Source organism: Furipterus horrens, unplaced genomic scaffold (genome assembly GCF_987537825.1).
Source record: "Furipterus horrens unplaced genomic scaffold, mFurHor1.1.pri manual_scaffold_6, whole genome shotgun sequence".
Classification (NCBI taxonomy): Eukaryota; Metazoa; Chordata; class Mammalia; order Chiroptera; family Furipteridae; genus Furipterus; species Furipterus horrens.
Window position 1 is genome coordinate 18,167,317 of NW_028327176.1, and position 21,070 is coordinate 18,188,386.

Consider the following 21,070-nt stretch of genomic DNA (forward strand, 5'->3'; position numbering starts at 1 on the left):
TCATCTCATGGAATAGTATTCTCTCCCCCATGGCTGGAAAGCTGGACTGTGAAATGCTTTACATCGGGCAAAGTACTGCAGGGCCCTTGAAGAGGTGGGTTGTGATCAGATCTGTGTATAAAATTATGGAGCAAGTTGGAGGCCACATGTCGGGGATGGGTAGGGACTGAAACAGGAAGGATGCTGGGAGGCTGCTGCATTTGTCCATGGGGGAGATAGTGTTCAAGTATTAATAGTGAAAATGGTGGAGAAACAGATTCCAGAGTCATTTTATAGGTAGAACCAATAGCATTTGCTGATGAATTGAATATGGGGGCAAGGGATAGGGAAGAAAAAAGAAAAGTAGTGTGGTGAACATTCAAATGGGTTTTGAAGTTTGCTTCCTGCACTCACCACCTGTTCTGCAACACTGAATTAGCATTGAAGCCTGTGAAATTATTTCTCCGCTTGTATAGAATAATAACACCAGCCTCCTAGGGTTTGTTGTGGTATTAAGTGAGGTTTGACTTAACATACCAAGCAGAGTGACTGGCATACAGCAGGCACTCAGTAAGCGTTATGGCCTAATTTCCCTAAAGAGATAACAAGAAAGTCTGGGTTTTTTCATTCAGGAAGCTATAAAGGTGTAACCAATGTCGTTTACGAAAATATGTGTCAATTCCTCCATCAGCAAGGCTAGTTGACTTCGATCTGAATCCTGAATCCATACTTACCAGTTGGGGGACTTGAAAAACTATTTAGCCCTTCAAGCTGTGTTTTTTAAGTTTCCTTGACCTGTGTCTGTTTAGGTTGCACAAAAGACCCCAAGGTCCACATGTTCTATCCATTCTCACTTCACAGTGAAAAAGGAAGCAGGTGATGACAAAGAACGAGAAAGGAACAAAAATAAACAACTTATAGAAAAAAGTGTGCAAATTTTAAATAGCAATTTTCTTACAGTTAACTTATAATAACATTAATATGTTGCAAATTATTTAAATAGCACGAATTCGTAGGCAGAATATCAGCTCTGAAGTGACACTGTACCCACATAGTAGGAGAGACTTATGCACACAATTGTCCAGCAAACGAGGTAGGAATTTATGTTTGAACTATTAGGTTGAACCATATGAAACTGTCATTTTTGTAGGTCAAAAATGGTTGACTCGAGTTAGTTTCATATGGTTTAACCTAAGGCAGAAATGGTTGAATACAGGCAATTTCATTTGGTTTAGCCTAATATGATATTTCCATGTAGTTCTTGAAAAATAAGAGGAGAAAACATGTCAGTATATTGCACTACTCTCCATAGGGTTAAGAAGAGAGCCCACAACAAATAATATAAACAGTGGTAAAGCTGAAATAACAGTAAGGTATCATTTAAGAGCAAGAAAACAGTAATAGGTTTGATTGTCAATTCGAGACAAAGGCAATGAGGCCTGATAATGAAGGGCCGTGAAACTTGTGAGTCTTCAAACTCTGCACATGCCTGGGGACAGTGGAACCAATACAGCATTGCCAAGCCAGTAAAATACCGGACTCACATATGCGATAAAGTCCAGCAATGAGCTCATTTTAGTTTATGAAAACTAAATGGCAGTTACCCTTAATTACACGATTATGGGACTGCTAGTAAGCAGCAGCCCTTAACTGTCTGCAAAAATGAGTCTAACGAATTTGCTTTGACTTCTCCATCAGAATCTTGCAAAGGCCCTACATTTGGGGACCGGTTCCCAGGCCACCTGCAGGGCCCCGACTGCCCACTGTTGTCAGGGTAAGTGAACTGGCTGACTTTAGGAATGCCATTTTAAGACTCACTTTCCTCATTTGTTAAACGGAGATGGTGATACTGTGCGCGGTGTAAAGTTGTGAGGCTCATGAGACCATGCTTGTCAAATATTTAGCACTATGACTGGTAAATAGAAAGTGGTCAATGAATGATAGTTATTAGTATGATTATCATCATTCTGACCACAAAAGGACTGTGCAGAAGCCCTGCCCCTCTAGCATGAGGACTTGCTCTTATGAGTGAAAGGCTGGGCTCAGAGGGGTCTGCAGGGGTGAGAACCAGGGGTGAGGCATCAGATAGATCCATGTTCTCAGCTCTGCTGCGGCTCTTCACCCACTGAGTGGAACTGGAAGGGCCCTGGGGGACAGGCGGCAGGCCTAGGTCCCTGCTGCTAGAGCAGGTGGGCTGCTCCGGGAGGGAGAAGAATCTCCAGGAAAGAAAAGTCAGGAAGAAAGGGGAGCCTCCCACACATGCAGACCTCACACCTACCAGATTCACTATTCTCTGAATTGCTCATAGCTTTGTCAGGGAACAGCCTGTAGACTCACTTTTTAAAAAATCTTCTCAAATTTTCAATTACAGTTGACATTCAATATTATTTTACATTAGTTTCAGGTATGCAGCATAGTAGTTAGAGATTTATATAATTTATAAAGTGATCCCCCAATAATTCTAGTACCCACCTAGCACCGTATATAGTTATTGGAATATTATTGACTATATTCTTTATGCTGTACTTTATATCCCTGCTACTGTTTTGTGACTACCAATTTGTACTTCTTAATTCAGTCACCTTTTCACCCAGCCTCCCAAGCCTCCTTCCCTCTGGCAACCATCAGTCTGTTCTCTGTGTCTAAGCACACTCACTTTCTCAGGCACGAAGGATCTACAGAACTTGAAGACATTTCACTTTTGTGTGCGGCAGACATGGCAAACCAATTTTCCTGCCTGTCACTTTTGGGAAGGCTTTTTGGCTTATTTCTCTTCTTTTCTTCCCATTTGTCTCACTTTGCGAGATAAACAAAGGCAGGAGAAGATTCAACTGCCCTAGTTTAAAAAAAGATGGAAGTTCTACCTGATATTCAGGATAAAAATGTGTCTTGCTGCTGGGTTATCTCTTGGGTCGAGGAAGAAACATGACACAGGAAAAGCTAAAAAGAAAGTGGAAAAAGGTCTTAATGTGAGAAGCTCTGTGAACTAATGAATGAAGACTCAGAACTAGGATGAGAAGCAGGTGAGAGGTGCGGTTGGAGGCTCTGCAGCTTCTTCCTCTACTCCCCTCAGTGTCTACAAAACGATTCGGGCCTTCCCTGTGTCTGCTGCTGGGTTGGGTGGCTGTCTTAGTCTGCTTGGCTGCAAAAAAGTACCACAGACTGGGAACTTCAACAAAAACCATGTATTTCCTGACAGTTCCAGAAGCTGGACGTCCAGGATTCAGGATGCCGATGTGGTCAGGTTTTGCTGAGGACTCTCTTTCTGGCAGACAGACAGCCTTGCCATGTCCTCACGTGGCAGAGAGAGTGAGAGATTTCTCTCTGTCTCTTTGTGTAAAGCCACACTCCTCCTGGGAATGGGCAGTAAGAGGGTGAGAAGGGAGAGACCCAGAGAATAGGATCCTCTAATTCTGTGCATAAAGTTGCATGAGACTCAGCCTAACCCATCTGTACTATGGCTGTGTGGGTCAGAGCTGAACCAGGGTAGCAAAGGCTAAGAAATGAACTGAGATTTGATCACTGCCCACAGAAGATGGGCTACAATGCATGGACAGCTTGAGCTAATTGCCTACACCTTTCTACATCAATATTCTCCAGAGGATTATAACAGAAAGTCTAAATAGCATAACACTCACTTTGCCCAATATAATCTCAAACTATTCAAAATAAAAAGAACTTAGAGAAGGTGACTCATTCTTAAGAGAAAACACAATTGGCCCGTGCCAACTCTGCAATGATCTAGATGTAGAAATTACCAGATAGTCTATATACAGTGAAAATATATTTCAGGAATAGAAGTGAAATAACATCATTTCAAACAAAGGAAAACTAAGAGACTTCATCATGCAAAGACATGCTTCAGAAGAAATGATAAAGGAAGTTCTTCAATTTAAAGGGCAACCGTAACAGGGAAAATTGAATTTTCAGGAATGATAGATAGTAAATACCTGAGTAAATACACAAAACTATTTTTTCCTCTTAAATTCTTTAAAATACATATATGCATTTAAAGCAAAAATTATAACATTTTGTCTAGAGGTTTCAATGTATGCAGATGTGATTCATATAACAACTATAACATACAGAACAGTAAAAGGGAATTTGTTGCAAGTTTCTGTATTTTATACAAAGTGGTGAAAATAGAGTGTAAAAGGTTAGGTATGTGTATATAATCTCTGGACAACCACTAACAAAATAATAAAAAGAATATAGTCAAAATACCAATAGATATGTTAAAATGCAATACTAAAACATATTCAAATAATCAGAAGAAGTCACTAAAGGGGAAACAGTGAATAAAAAAACTAAAAAAGGCGTGACTACAACCATATCAATAATTAAATTAAATGTTAATTTAACTCTAATTAAAAGGAAGATATTGAGAAAGTAGATAAGAAGCAAGACTCAAACTTTGCCAAAATAGCAGAAGAAGAAGAAAAATGGTCTTTGATATTTGGTTGTAGAAAATGCTAGGAAATCTATGAGATAACTATTAGAACTAATAATTGAGCTTAGCGAAGTCACAAGATACAAGGTTAATATAAAAATCAATTGAATTATTATGTACTAGAAACAAACAATAGAAAAATAGTAGCATCAGAAAAAATACTTGGGAAAAAAAATCTAAGGACATCATGATCTCTACATCAAAAACTACAAAGCATGGCTGAGAGAAATTAAGGAAGACCTAAATAAATGGAGACATATATCAAGTTCATTGATTAGAAGGCTTAGTATTGCTAAGATGGCAATGCTCCCCAAACTGATACATAGATTCAATACAATCCCAATCAAAATTATTTTTTAAAGGAATTGACAAGCAAAGTCTGAAATTTACATCTAAATGTAAAGAATCTAGACTAATAAAAGTATTTAATTTTTTCTTATTGATGAGAGAGAGAGAAACATCACTTTGTAGATCCACTTTTTTATGCATACGTTGGTTGCTTCTTATATGTGCCCAACTTGGCAAAGTTGGATGATGCTCTGACCAACTGAGCTACCTGGCCAGGGAAAGAATTTTTTTAAAAACAGAAAAATTTGGAGGACTTACTCAACCTGACTATACTACTTCTTATAAAGATATAATATTGGCAAAAGATAAATTAATAAATATCTATAGACAAATAGCTCAATGGAGCAGAGTAGAGAATCCATAAATAGACCAAAACATATATGGTCAATTAATTTTGGCAAAGTTTCCAAGGCAATTCAATGGGAATAGAGACAGCTTTCTAAAAATGATGCTGGATCAACAGGATATTCATATAGAAAACAAATACAAACACAAGAACCCTTACATACTATACATGAAAATCAAGTAAAAAGATTACAAAGCTAGAAATAAAAAATTAAACACTTTTAGAAGAAAACACAGGAGAAAATACTTGCAAACTTGGGGTAAATTTATAACACATATATTAGACAAAGGACTTGTAACTAGAATATACAAAGAACCTTTACAAATCAGTAACAACTTAAAGATAACCCATTAAATGGTCAAAAGATTTGAACAAATACTTTACCAAAAACATAAAAGTAGACAATAGCTATGCCTATTTTAAATGCAATTGCATAAAAATAGGCAACATGAAAAATTGTTCTACATTATAAATCATTGGAAAAATGAAAATTAATACCACAATGGGATACCACCACACAATCTCTGGTAAGGTTAAAATTAAAAATACTGACCATACATACTACATGTTGGTGAGGAGATGGAACAGGAACTTTCATATTATTGGTGGATATGTAAAATGGTATGACCACTAAGCAGGTTTAGGGTAGGCACATACTCAACCTCACTAAATATGCCAAGCTATTTTCCAAGGTTGTATCACTTTATAATCTCAATTAGCAATGCTAACGAGTTCCCAATGCTATATACCCTCACAGATGCTTGATATTGGCAGGCTCCTCATTTGTACCCATCTGGTGGGAGTAAAGTGACAACTCCCTGCAATCCTAACTTATGTTTCCCTGATCCTTGGTAAGATAGAGCATCTTTCAATATGTTCGTTCTTCATTCATAGTCCCTCTCATGCAAAATGATTTTTCATATCTTATGCCCACTTGTCTATTGGGCTGTCTTTTTTTTTTTTTTCATTTGTAGGAATTCTTTATTTACTCTAGATAATCATCTTTTGTTGGTCATATGTGTGGCAAATAACTTCTCCTAGTTGGTGGCTTATCTTTTTAGTTTCTTGACAGTGTCTTTGATGAACACATATATTCTTTATTTATACAAATATAAATATGTTAGGAATATTTGCTTACAAGTTTATTTTTTATAAATTGAGCCAAATCTTAATTCTTATGGGAACTTAACATAAGAGACTTTGTGATTCTCTTTTTAATACAGGAAATTTATTTGTCACTAACCACATTCATTCTCCCAAAGCATTGATTTTTAAACATTTTGTAACTCTATAATACTTTTAAGAAGTGTAATATTAATAGAAAAATTCTGAAATGGACTTGCAAAAAAACCACTTTGAGTACTTAGGAAATAAGGTTCATATTTCTAGAAGCAAATATAGCCTTACCAAAACCAATTACTTAACTTTCCCTTCCTTTTTCTGTTTTTCTATTTTCCCAAAAATACTGTTTCTATTTTGGAGGAACAGAAGAATGTCATATAGGTATATATGGTCATATGTGTTTATATGTGCATATATACTAACATACATATCATATATATGATAACATAAACTATATGATATATATTATAGAAATAATATCTTGATTTTTAAAAAGTAGTTGATGACCTCTCTCTTTATTTCCTATATATAAAATGGTAAAACTAGACAAGGCAGCTAGACTGGGTAGACTACGACCTATAGTATTGTAGAGTACAGAAATACAGTATATATAGTACAGTGGAGTAGAGTAAATAGAATTCACAGTTTGAACCAGAGATTATTGATGAGTGATTCTTGATTATCTTAGAATTATTGTACTGTAATAGTCACAGAACTCCATTCCTTGTCCTGTCCTGTTTAATACTTTTATCTTGGTCCTGGATGAAGATGTTCAAATAAAAATGAAGATACTTCCCAATTCTTTCATCATTTTTTAATGATAGAAAAAAAGACCAATTAACCAAGCAGATGGCAAAATCAAAATTCAAAAAGATTTCAAAACCAAAAAGATGGAATTTAATCAAGGAAACTGTAAATCTGTCTTCACATTTAAAAGTTAACTGTGCAAGTAAATAGTGAGTCTTCCTTGGCTAAATTTCATTTCAAAAATATTTTGTATGGCTTACTTAACTTCCTATTTCAAATGAGGCAATATGGTGAAAGATTTGACACAATCTGAACTACTGTGACAGCGGTAAGGTGTTGCTCCGGACACGATAGGTTCAGCTCCCTATATAAAGATGCTCTTGACCCCACATGGACAGACATCTAATCTACTGTGTTCAGTTATGGGGGTCACATTCCAGCACTATGAATGGTGGGCAAAGAAGAGTACTAGAGTAGCAGGTGGCACCTGGGCAGGAAGCAGTCTGTTTACCAGCAGAATTTCCTAGCATGCAGTTATATTCCACCTGGAGAGGTGGTGACTTTTTCTAATTGGCACAGACATGCCATTAGCTAAACACACCAGGAGCTTAGAGATCACTTCCTGGGAAGCTGGGAATCTAGAAATGTTTAACACGGGAAAGACAAACTGAGACCCAGCCCTGGAGTCCTGCTCCTCAGCACTCAGGAGAGAGCAGAGATTAACCAACTCTGGTCCCACAGCTAGGCTCCCATTGCTGCTTCTCTGACTTAAAAAAAAAATCATGGAATGGTGGTCAAGAGCGTGTGGGATCAGGTGGAAACTGGTTTGAATCCAGATGTTGCTTAGTGACCGAATGATCTTGAGCAATGACTTTAATATCTCCAAGCCTCCTTTCCTTACATATCATATAGACTGGGTGGTGGTAACAAAATCAGCCTTGTAGCATTAGGTGGGGATTGAAAGAAAAGATTCTTGTAAAGGACTTGGCATGGGACATAGTAAAAGCTATGTGGTAGGTTTCATGACCAGCATCCTGTCAGTCTCCCCAGGTGGCCAAGGTCCTGTAACAGGTGGAGAGCACCCAGACATCTGCTAGTCACCTCCTGGACTTCCAACAGTAGGTTTCTCTAGGTCCCCAGAATTGTGTTCAATATAGTGGCCACCAGCCATCTGTGGCTCCTGAGCACTTGAAGTATGGCAAGTGCATGTAAGGAACTGAATTTTAAATTGTATTTTATGTTACTTACTTTCCATTGAAATGTAAATATCGACTTTGCTAGTGGCTGCCTTACTGGATAATGCCAAAAAAAAGAGCACAAATGACCACAGACCAAGGAGGGCATGTGTACTCTTCCATGAAATAGTCAAGTTGAGGTTGGATGATTAAAAACGGGGGTGCAAAACATCCTTAAATTGGGCAGATCCCTTTCAAGTTTCACCTGTAGGGGTTCTTTCCACTCAATTGCTTTTCTTCAACATTATATTTTTGCCACTAACTCACTAAGTCAGTTTCTGCCAGTGATATGATAGGACCAGAACAGTAGCCCCGCAGGCCTCACGTGACAGGTATAGGGCTTGTTGGGGTGTCCAGGATGAGCTTAGTACATCCCAGCAACAAAGGGTGATTCTGCCTGCATTCTGTTTTCAATCAGGTAAGAAACAGGAAGCCACGTTCAATTGCTCCCTGCCCAGGAGAAGTGCTCACAGCTCTCTCCTGGTGGGTGTTTTTTCAGAACAATGGAAATAAATCTGATGTAATGTAGCAGAACACGACAAGGGATGGTTTTCCCCTTAACAAATACTCATTTGAAATGGTGCCCAAGCCCCGCACGAGGAGCGATCTATTTCCCACAGCAGTGTTCCGGCAAAACCCATTACTAATTCCACAACTCAAATTAAAACTAACAGAGCTTGAAGGCTGGGCCGACACTCTCTCTGCTGACAAGGAGCAAGGATGGGTGGGGGAAGGGGCCCTGCGCACTCGCGTGTGCATGTGTTTAATTACACTGTTTAACACACTGAGAATAATTTAGCCACCCGAGTGAAGAAAATAAGGCACTTAACTGCTCTCTGGTGGAAAAAAAAAAAAAAAGGCCCATGCAAACCACTTTTAATTATGTGCCACCTGGGCATACCTCGGGGCTTTGGAGAGAGAGAGAGAGAAGGGGGAACAGGGCAAAAGAGAGGTAGAGTTAAGGAGAGGGAGTTGGGGGTGGGGAGACAGCTCAAGGGAGAAAAGGGGTGAGAGGGAGAGAGAGGGAGGAAGAGGAAGAGAGAGCAAAGGAAGGAGAGGGAAAAACAAGAAGGCAGGGAGAGAAGAGAGGGAGGGAGGGAGGAAGAAAGAGACAAAGACAATGTTCCACCTGTGCAAATGGAAAGAGCACAGGACTACTTCTCAAGGCAGTGGAAGGGTGAGAATGTATGTAAATTTTAGGTTTTAAAATAGAACTTAATGCCTAGACCAGCGCTTTCGCCAGGTCACACCCCCGCCCCCCAACTTCAGAATCATCTCAGCAAGTTTCTGTGCCTTGGTGACTTGAAAGTCACCAGTGAGGTTTGTGGCCCTAGAAAGGTAGGTCTCAGAGGAAGACTATACAGGGCTCACTTTACAGAAGGGGAAACTGAGGCTTGAGATCACAGACAGTGCCCAGAATAGACTGCTGTCCAGCCCCCAGCTTCAAGAGTGGTGATCTGGCCTGCAAACGAAGCATGGTGCTGTCCCCGCCCAGGGACCTCTGACTTCCTGTTGAGAGGAGTCTGAGGTCATCTCTAATCTAGCATGTGATGTGGGAGAGGGAGAAAGGCAAGAAGGCTCTCACATGGCTTCAGATTTACAAAGCTTCTCAGATCTGAAACAGGTGCCAGAGAAGTGAGTGCTCAGGTGAGAGCTGTCCACCTCCTGCCGGTGACTCTGGGTTCAGCAGTGGGGCTCCCTGCCAGGGAAACAAGCAGCCTGGCCCGAGGGAGACAGAAAGCAAAGGTGACTTTCTGCGGCCCATAGACAGGACAACCCCACCCTCCTCTCTCCTTGGCGGTGTCACTATGTGAACCCTGCCTCTCTGGGCACCAGGGCCTCAGAGCTCCGCTAAGGGGTCCCTCCCAGGGGACCCTGTGGAGTAAAAAAAAGAGCAGTTTTGCCCTGCAGAAATGAGTCTGTGCTGCTACACTACCCTTGTGAGCCATGAATGAGCAAGCTGCTGCTCAATGCTAGTCTCAGTTTCCCCACTTGGAACACCAAGAAGGTTGGACATCCTCTTGTAAGTGCTCTTCAGCTATAATGTTCTGTGCTTGTAGAACTGAGAATGTGGGTTCTTATGTACCCTAAATGATATTGTTGGGAAGACAATGAAGTAGGAACCCAATGAATATATTATTCCTTTCAATTAAATTTGGATTCATCCTGTACAAACACAAAAAAATGAAACTTGTCTTTGCATGAAAGTCCTCCTCTTCTGTCCCAGGGTTCTTTGATATGTGTTATTCACTTATAAAGAGAGGCCTAGAAAGTTTTTGAGTGCACGGTCTATGTATTCTGAGGACAAGGCAAGGACTTCTTTCTGGGCTCTATAACTATATGTGTCTGAGAAATACCGTGTAATATTAAAAGTGATATTGGATTTCCGGGAATGGGTGTTTTTTCCCTATCCATAAAGAAAGGATGTACTTCCCACTTAGCTGATTCAAGTTTCCCTCTTAAGCAAGTTAGTGGGATTTAGGAAGTTGGGACCTGTCATGTGGCAAATTATGATCTGGGTCTAAGACATGGCGTTTCCCACCCATACTCCCTGGGTAGCCCCAGGCTCCAGACTGCTCCCTCCCCAGAGGCATGAATCAGAGAGGGCTTAGGCAGGCACTGTGGGCATTGAGATAAGGCCTTTTAAAAAAGTTTTTTTTGGAAATCGATATCACATTTAGATAATTTATTCTTAAAGGATGTCCTCTTGGCCTATCTTTTTAGGCTTTCAATGAAGTGAGACAAAGAGAAATGGAGGAAATGGATGAGACAGAGACACAGACAGAGACACCCAGGCAGAGACGGGCAGGAGAGACTGAAAGACAGAAAGAGTTGGTGGCGATGGAGAGCTTCAGGAAGAAAGGGAGGAATGAGAGAGTCGAGATGTAGGAAGGACAGAATCACTAATGAAAGGCATTTTTGTGCAAGTCCAGCATCTATGGTGCTGAAATTGTGTCCAAATATCACCGAGCTTTCTGACCTCTCAGGTGTGGGCACTCAAGGTACCTCTGGAAAAGGTGCAAAGGTTGGGACCCCTCCTGGGGCCCTCTGCTATTCCCTCCAGCTACAATAGGGGTGAGAGGGAAGGCACTGTCTCTGGCCGCAGTACAGGGAGAGAAACGCACAGGGACACCAGCAGTTGGACCTCTGGCCTTTGGGGGCTGCAGAGGCAAGTGGGCAGAGCCCTGCACTGAGCCTGGGCCTGGCTCTGCCAGCGGCCCCTCCCCACTGCGGTGGGGGTGGGGGGTGGCAGGGTGGGGAAGAGCCAGGGCAGCGCCAGCAGCCAAGCACTTTGGTTAAGGGACACACTCCCTTTTCTGACCAACTAGGGATATACAACGATGACGTGCCCCAAGGAGGCCCAGGCCAACTTACTTGCTGAGATATTTTGGAAAGCAAATGAGATCACACTTGTGGGGCTGGGTCAGGGACAGGGCATGGGCCAGCGGGAGGGGAAAGTCTTTTGAAAACAAGACCTTTCTGAATTACGTATGTCAAAGAGCATCACAAAAGAGGATAAACTTAGAACACAAGTGTGTGTGAGTGTGCATGTGTGTATATAAGCGTGTGCGTATGCATGCAAGCAGGTACACACATGTGCAAGCATGCGAGTGTGAGCACAATGTATGTGAGTGTGTATGAGTATGTGTGTGACCGTGTATGCACGTGGGTGGTTGGGGGATGAGTGAAGTGGAGAGAAGCAGGAGGAGGCTTCTAAGCCTCTGAGGGTTCTTGTGCTCCTTCCTTCCTTCTTTCCCACCCCCACTCCTAAAGTCTCCAAGGAGGCCAGAGCATCTGAAGGTGCAGGCTAGGGTAAGAGGAGAGAAAGTAGAGGGAGCAGCAGAACCAGTCTGGGAGCCTGGTTGTGAGAGGGCCTTTGGGGAGGTGGCGGGAAGGACAGGCGGGATGAGGTGGGGGACAAGTGCACCTGCAGAGCCTCCGCCTGGAACAGCAGGGACGCTGCTGCAGAGAACCTCTGCCTCCCTTCTGCTGCCTGGGGCAGCCTTGTCCGTCTGCATAGAGTGACCTGGTGAAGGGAGACGACGGTGTGCAGTTTGGGAATGGTGTCAGAAGGAGACAGTGATGGGGGATCAGGACGGCCCCCGAGATGAAGGAAAATGTCTGAGGTGGCCCAGGAGCCAGCCATCCTGAATGCCTCTGCTCTGAATCTCTCCTCGGCCAATGCCGCTTGCAAGTTTCTTAACTCTAGTTTCAGAAAGGAAGCTGGAAATTTCAAGATGGTGCTGAATGGTGTAGCTCAGCTGGTTGGCAGCGGCTTCTGGATAAGGATTAGAGTGGGAAGAAGACAATGTTTGGTTGAGAACGAGGAACATGTTCCTATGACCACTCCTACCTCAGGTACGTGAGTGCTCATTGGATCCAGATGTGGGTCACTGGTTACATCTCCTGAAGGAAGGTGTGTGGTCGGTTCTGAGGGAGACTTGCCCCTCAGGGCCTCTGCCCACAGGCTGTGATGGGGGCTGCTCGTTCTCTGAGCTGCACGGAAGGTCCTGGTCAGCCTTGATTTTCTGCAGGGAGGTGAGCACAGAAGGGCTGACCCAGCCAGTGAACAGAGGTCAGAGTACTGCCCAAGGGACCATCCTCTCAGAAAGAAACCAAACAGTGGTCCTGGCCACTCTCAGTTTTAAAGATCCCTTGTGGCTGATGTAACAGAGCAAGAATGTTAACCCAGGGCCTGATCTCTTCCAGCCCAAGGACTCGGAGGCAGCCCATCACCTTACAAGATACTTCTCTCATTCAATACAGATCTACCAGAGGGTGTGGCAGTGGGCAAACCTCTTCCACACTCCTACACCATCTCTTAAAAATGTGCATGTGTGCCCTGGCTGGTGTGGCTCAGTTGGCTGAGCACCAGCCTGTGAACCAGAAGGTCACCAGTTTGATTCCCAGTCAGGGCCAGGTTGGGTTGTGGGCCAGGTCCCCTGTTGGGGGTGTGCGAGAAAGAGCCTATCAATGTATCTCTTGCACATCGATGTTTTTCTCCCTCTCTTTCTCCCTCCCTTCCCCTCGCTCTAAAAATAAATAAATAAAATCTTTCAAAAAAAAAATGTGCCTGTGCTTATTAGCTAAGTAGATCATCTCTGAGGCAATGCAGATGCTGGAAGAGATGACCTTCAGCTGCCTTTCAATATGAGTATCACAGATTACAAGGGGCTGGAAGGCCCCTTTGTGATCACTTCATTCAACTGTCTTAAGTATTAAATAGAGGAAATAACATTTGATCAAGCTTTCTGGTTGTTTATTGGGAGAGCCAGTTTTGCAGATTGGTGAGCATGCATGGCCTCACATTATATTGCAGAATTTCTTACTCAAAAAGATTTGTGCAAAGCAAAACATAGTACATGGTAGAGAAGAGTCCCCTGAGAATTCAGCGGATCCAGACAGAAGAGAGGACCAACCCAGGGCTGCCAGGGTCAGATGCGGTGCTTCCAACAGGTGTTCAACAAGTTTCTTTGTTTTGTTCTTCACAGAACCTTCATATGCAAATCTGAATCATGACTCTCTAAGGAGGGGAGAGTAGGAGGCAACAGTCACCTAAGTGCTTGAGCATCGAACCCTTATATCAAAGAGATCCCAAAAAGGCTTCCAGAGATAGTGTTCCATATACCATGCTTTAGGAAACAGTTGTGCAAAAGATAGAGTCCTGTCATTCAGTGGCATGCTCTGCCTTATGAAGGTTTCAGAGAGTAAAGGCTGCATGCAATCTGACCTCTTCCAAACATTGAGGAGAGATGGGATGGACATTCCACCTGAGGACCCCTTCATGTTGGTCTCATGGGAAAAAGAGGTGACTCCCTAAGATCCGGGAACACTAGTGCCTTGCACAGGCCCAGCAAATATTTATAAAGATAATTTGATCTGTTTTGGACAAATCTTACATGCTGTCTCAGGTTCTCTTTGTGTCATTTGTCTCTGGGACTCCTAGTGCCTTTTTTGTCCTCAGACCATTTCTGGACTCAGATGAAATATCAAGTTCAAGGAATAGAATATGGACTTCCCAGTGGCTGCCAAAGGGGCCATATGACACAAACCAGAAGTTCAAGAGCATTCACTCCCAATGGGGCAAATGTGAGCAATGGAAGACAGGAGACAAAATAGAACCAGCACATAAATTTCCTCCCAGCCTCTCTCGGTGGACTATCCCACGTGCCTGTGTTGCTGCACAGCTAGTCCACAGATGTCCTGCTTTGGCCAAGTGGCCAGCTGCGTCTTTATGCGAAGGTGACACATCTCTTTGTAGTTCTTCCCATTCTCCTCCTTTTTCATTTCCCTCGCCCTCACTGCCCTAATATTGCACCTCCCAGTGAGGCCTTAGCACTTAAGCTTTGCCTCAAGCTTTGCTTTGTAGAGAACCTAGACTCAAGTAATATCAACAGTAGTAACTAAAATGTTTGGAACATTAACCATGTGCCAGGTGCTGCCTAGCATTTAGCCTATATTATCTCATTTGATCTTTTCTTTTTTTTATGTTTTATTATTTTATTATACACTTTATAAAAAGTCCAAACATGAACATCCCCTCCACCCCCATAAGAAGGGTGTTCACATCTTTCTTAAGGTGGATCTGGCCATTTTCTACAGTAGCCAAATTGTTTTTTATACCCTTAAGATACTTCCCTCCCCTCAAATATTTATATCTCAACTACAAAAATGGTGCTGCAAAGGGTAAAGAAAGATAAATGAGATGTTCCTGCTCTTGTTATAGTACAGACACTTAAGATGACTAAAGAACTGTGAGGATAAGAAGGGGGCAAGTTACCTAATTAAGGAATGGAATGTCTGTTACCTGTAACAAGTACCTGACTTATTTGTTGTGATTGACACCTACCCTAAAACAACTGGTTTGCAGGGACATGGGCACATGAAACCATGAGACTAGACTACATGCTCCAGGCAACTGCTTATACTTGTTTCCAGAAGGCACATATTTCCTGCACCCTTTCTTAATAATAATATCAACAGTAGTAACTAAAATGTTTGGAACATGAACCATGTGCCAGGTGCTGCCTAGTATTTTGCCTATATTATCTCATTTGATCGTTTCGATAATTGCCTGAGACAGATGCTGTTGTTACCACATTTTAGCGATAAGGAAACCGGGACCCAGAGAGATTAAGTTACATGCCCAAATGGTACTGTCATAGAGCACACAGGGCAGGAGCAAGGACTGCATTAGCAGAATAAGCCCTTGGTGCTAGTAGGTGAGCCGTTAATTTGTAATTTCTTGATAGCACCCCGTCTTCTAAGCATTCTTTCAAGAAAGTCATTCACTGAATACAACCAACTAACCAGGGGACAAGACAGCATAACTCCAGCTCTGTCATCTGCATCTGGTATGTACTCAGCAGCAAGTCACTCACCAGGTACCTCACTTTTTTCATCTGCAAATTGGGCATAAAGAACTTCCATTACACATAACTCTTCCCCATTACATAATTGGTGGATTACTATATTGTCAGCAACCAGTGTGCTAATAATTGATTCCTCTTGTAGCTATGGCCCACAAAAACAAAGTTTGGGTTCAGCAGTGTACAGGTAAGACAATTCAGGAGATTCAGTTAATGCCACCTAGAGATCAGCAAGGTTCTGTTTGTGTTCCAGGGCAAAGAGGGCGGTTGGCAGGTCATGGCCCAACTGTAACTACAGAGGAAAAAGACCTGCACTTATTCTAATGTGGTTAGCTTGGCTTTAAGCAAAGCAGCTGGGGCTCTGTCTCCCTGAGAATGAAATCACATGTCCCAGATGATGCAACGTTAGCAGCCACCGAGGTATATGCATTGACTCTGAGGCAGCTGGAGGGCCATAGGAACCATCAACTTCTGAAGTGGTGGTGATGAGTCTATGACTAACCCAGATTTTCCAACTTTGTTGGTGTAATTATTAACCTAGGTCATTAGAAAACAAAAGGCAAGGCCTGGGCTCCATTCCTCCCTTCAGCAAATACTTATTAAATACTATGTGTCAGAAACTATGCTTTGGGGGACAGAGATGACACAATACCTGCCGTCAGGGTATCCGTTATGGTCAATGTGGGATCAAGGTTGCAACTTCGAGCACAAAGCAAAGGTGACTCAAAGTGTTACAGGATGGAAACAGGGAGCCCCAAAATTTGGGGGATGAGACTCAGTGGAGCACAGCCATTTTCCCTAAGAGATGCCTTTGCGTATCTATGGCGGATAGCTAGTGTCTTAGTTATGTTTATAGCTAAGGTCCTTCCAAGGCACTAAGGAGATGGGAGGGGTTTTGGCCATAGAATGGTGACAAAGAGCTTACAAGGGGCCTGCACAAGGTTCTGCTAACAGCCAGAACTGGTTACCACCTCCACTGTGTCACAGGCCACGGTTAGAGATTTAAAAATAAGGTGGCAGCCATTAAGCAGGGAGAACCATGTGGTTCTGAAAGGGTGCAGAGCCATGCAGTCTGAAGGAAGGAAAGTGGGGCCATGCGGCCTGGGCCAGTAAGAAGGCCGGCCTGCTGCTGCTCTCATCGTGCCGACTTCAGCGAACTCCAAGCTGCCGAGAACTCCGCTTTGCAAACTTGGACTTTCTGAACTTTTCTGGACTTCACCAGGATCCAGTGTGACAGGGTGCATGTTTTCCTGGCCTGTTATATGGAGGCTGAGAACATCGTGCCCCAGATCCTGAAGGAGACAGCTGACAGACAAGGAGTGGGGAACTTCTGGGCATGGTTTTGGCTTCTAGCCTTTTGGGGAGCAAGGGAAGTGCTGGGTCCTGTTGGAGAACAGGGCTCTGAGCTGAAGTGTTCACCGCCTTCCTCATGTTGGAATATTGTAAATAAAGACCTGTTTTCCTCAACAGTAATTATTGGATTTTACACCAAGGGACCACGTGAAAGAATCCCATTTTACTCGGTAACAAAAGATTAAGAAAGACTCACTGTATGAAATGTGCAAAGTTTAGACTATCTTCTCTTAGAGCACCAACTCATCCTTTGCCCTGGGTTTTCTTAAAGCTTATCCTTGGACACTGCATCACAAATACCCCGTTTTCAGAATGACTGAATACATATTTCTGGGGGTGAAGACTAGGAATCTATTTTTAAGACACTTCCTAGGAAAATTCACATTCACTCAAGTTCAGAGCACTCTCTTGGTCCAAAGCTCTGGGAGATCGCCACTCACACCTTACCTGTTTCCTAGGCAGGTGCATCTGAGCATTTGGTGTCAGCAGTGTTCCCGCAGGGATCGGAATCAGACTGGGCAGGTCCCACGTGCTCAGCTGCAGCCAGTGGGCTGGAGAGTGGCAGTCTCTTTAGAGAAGTTTGCTTCTTCCTCTCAGGCTCTTCCTTATATGGCACACCAGGTGTGCCCCACCTTAGTTAAACAGTATTCAGCAAACATTTGGGTGCTTTCTGGAGAGGATATGGATATAACTGAAAGATTTTCCATTACTCCACCCCAAAGCAATCTCCCCTTCATCCCATCACACTTCCTGGAGCCCCCAGCTTCTGATTTCATGGAAGCCTGGGTTTTGAGTTTCTCATTGTTTCTAGATATTCAGTTTCTTTATTTTACTTTAGGGAATTTCCACTTGGAAGAGTAACCTCCCTCCATGCCTCATTCTCATACATGGCAGTGCTGTTGTCATGTGTTGCCCATCAAGAGGGGCCGCTTAGAGTAAATCCCATCACCTGGTTTTTCTGCTAGAGAGAGAGCATCTTTTTACAAATAACTGCAGAATACATTCACCCCTGGGTGTGGTGAGACTGGGAAGGTCTTGGCATCATCCCTACTTAACGGATCAGGGAGAAAGCAATGAGGCATGGAGAGCAGATGCTTCCTGATTTCTAAATAGCAAGGCTCACCCTATGTTATAAGAGAGAATGATAAATTAGGTAAGCTAGAGGAATGTGCAAATCACCCAGACTGGACCCAGCCCCAAACTGTGATGGGTGGGAAGAGATGGTTTTTGGAACATGGAAGGAAGAATCAGAGCCCTTGAGAAGTGTAGCTCAGCCCATGCCCCGGGGAGGCAGGACCATGGGTGAGGAAGGGTCATTCAAGGACTGAAACTGGGTTTTCTTCTCAGTCCTACAATTTTTGGCTGACTTGAGCATGCCCCTCTCCCCTCTGAAGCTTAGTTTACTAATCTGTAAAATGAGGATTATGATCCTAGCCTCATCTCCCTCATATTTATTTACCGGGATGCTTACATCCCAGGGGACACACTATGATAGGAGTTTAACTATAAATACAGTAAGCAATAAACACACTATTGTATAAATTTAATTAATGAATAAATACACATACTCGTATATTTGTGGCGTGTGCTCAAAATGATTTTACTAATAAACATTTGAGATGGTTACCATGGTGACTATCAGGCATACTGCACTATTGGGAGGCTCCCTATGTTGACAAGTTGAGACAAATACAAATCACCTTCTACAGTTACAATGCAGTCTTAGCTATTGCCCGAACAAGCTACTGAGGACTTGTGTTGGTTTCTTCTGTTTGGTTCCATTTACGGTGTTCATCATTGTACCCTCCCTGGATTTCTTGTTACCAGTGTTTCTGAGACTCTTCCCAGAAACGTTGCCATCAACTTTTGAAAGTGAATCAAAAACAAACAAGCAAACAAACAAACAGAAAAAGAAATTGGTTGCAAAATTGGAACTAGCAAAATTTCTTCAAGAAACAATTACAGAAATGGCAAGCAGGAAAAGGGCCAAGCTGGGAGACATCTCTATACAGTTCTCATCCTATGTCAAGCAAGTCCAGACAGGCCACAAGCCCAGCACAGGGGAAATAGTTCACTTTCCAGACTATTTGAGGATCAGCCAGTCCTGGAGCATTTAGATCAACCTCAGCTGGTTGCCCTTTGCAAACTGCTAGAACTTCAGTCTTTTGAAACCAACCATTTGCCCCGCTTTCAGCTCCTAATGAAACTGTAGTCTACATAGAACAGGTATGAAATAGTTGTCAAAGGAGGGGTAAGTGTTTTGTGTGTGTCAGAACTACCAGCCACCTGTAGGGCCCAAGGGATGGGATCACTGGGTCTCATGAGGAACAACTGAGACAATAGCTCAGAGAGTAGCAGGACCTCCACCTGAAGGAAAATGTCCTCTGCCCCTTCTCGTTTGCTCCTGTCCTGAACCTTCTACCTGATAGATGTGAAGCCACAGCCAATTGAGATCCCACTAAGTGATGAGGCTCCAAAGATGGATATTGCTATGCAATCACCTACTTCTCCTGAATCCAAAAAGAATATGGTGGACTTGGCACTTCAACTGAAGGGAGGTAAGGATGAAAAATTTATGCAACTGCCACCGGTTACAACTTCACCTATGACACCATCAACTCCTATTTCATTACTTAAAAGGCCTGTGTCACTTCTACTAAAGAAGCTATGCTCCAGTCTGAATAACGAGGGACAACCCAGAACAGCAAGCCTAGGTCCAAAGGAGCATAAGGACCACTGGAGGATGAGCTCACTCTCTCCAGCTTCCTGCCCTGTGCAGTGGCATTCATAAAGGACCTCCCAGCTAAGACTGTGCCTAGTGTGAGTAGAGGACCAGCCACTCAGTCCTTGAGGCAGTCCTTTGAGGCCTTGTAAGCATTCCAGATGATGTCAGCAGTGAGACCAAGTTCAGGCCATTTAGAAAAATATAATTGCAAAGCCCATTTCCTCTGTACCATTACGTCATCGCACTCTAAACTTTGTGTAAAGCCCCCCTGCCCCGTGTTGTCTTTAACAGCTTCGTATTTGTGCCCATGTCCTTGAAGGGAGGAAAGTTTTTGCATTATGGAATCAGCTTGGTGCCTTAGATAACTCTCAAGTAAGAACTTGAAAACTCCAAAACTTCATATTTCACAGATTTAGAACAAATATTTCAAAAATTTATATGGAACTAAAAATGAACCTGATTAGCCTCAGCAATCTTGAGAAAGAAGAACAAAGTAGGAGGGATCACAATACCTGATATCAAAATATATTACAAGGCCCCTGTAATCAAGTCAGTCTGGCACTGTCATAAGAACAGAACATAAATCGATAGAACAGCGTAGAGAACCCAGAAATAAACTCAAGTCTCTGTGGTCAATTAATATTTAACAAACAGGGTAGAAGCATAAAATGGAGTAAAAAGAGCCTCTTCAACAAATGGTGTTGGGAGAACTGGAATGGTGCATGCAAAAAAAAAGTGAAATTAGACCACCAACTTACACCATACACCAGAATAAATTCAAAATGGATAAAAGACCTAAACATAAGCTGTGACACCATAAAGGTCCTAGAGAAAAACATAGGCAGTAAAATTTCAAATATCCCACACAGCAATATTTTCCCGACATATCCTCTAGGGCAAGGGAAATAAATGAAAGAATAAACAAACAGGACTATATCAAATTAAAAAGCTTCTGCATGGCTAAAGAAAACATCATAAAAATGAAAAGGAAACCAACCATATGGGAAAACATATTTGCCAATGACATCACAGACAGGGGACTGATTTCCAAAATATATAAAGAACTCATATGACTCAACAACAGGAAGATAAACAATCCAATTTAAAAAATGGGCAAAGGACCTGAACAGACACTTCTCCAAGGAGGTCATACAGAGGGCCCATAGGCATATGAAAGAATGCTCAACATCACTATAGCCATCAGAGAGATGCAAATACAGTAAAAACCACAATGAGATACCTCTTCACACTGGTCAGAATGGCCATCATCAACAAATCAACAAACAACAAGTGCTGGTGAGGATGTGGAGAAAAGGGAGCCCTAGTGCACTGTTGGTGGGAATGCAGACTGGTGCAGCCACTATGGAAAATAGTACAGAATTTCCTTGAAAAACT

General features: G+C 42.6%; 1 protein-coding gene and 1 pseudogene across 3 annotated transcripts in view; one reads left to right on the forward strand and one right to left on the reverse strand.

The window, feature by feature from the left end:
* The window catches only part of CAPN13 (calpain 13), a 79,389-nt gene extending 61,874 nt beyond the window's left edge, over positions 1-17,515 (reverse strand). For 2 of the 3 annotated variants that reach the window (XM_090280200.1, XM_090280202.1), the window contains exon 1: positions 17,398-17,515. The gene's annotated coding sequence lies outside the window, so the exon portion shown is untranslated. Of the gene's footprint in view, positions 1-2,843; positions 2,920-17,397 lie in introns of all 3 variants that reach the window. The other variant, XM_090280201.1, reaches the window with a different exon arrangement.
* Positions 16,692-19,680, forward strand: LOC150005789 (LETM1 domain-containing protein LETM2, mitochondrial pseudogene; annotated as a pseudogene).
* The last annotated feature ends 1,390 nt before the right edge of the window (positions 19,681-21,070 follow it).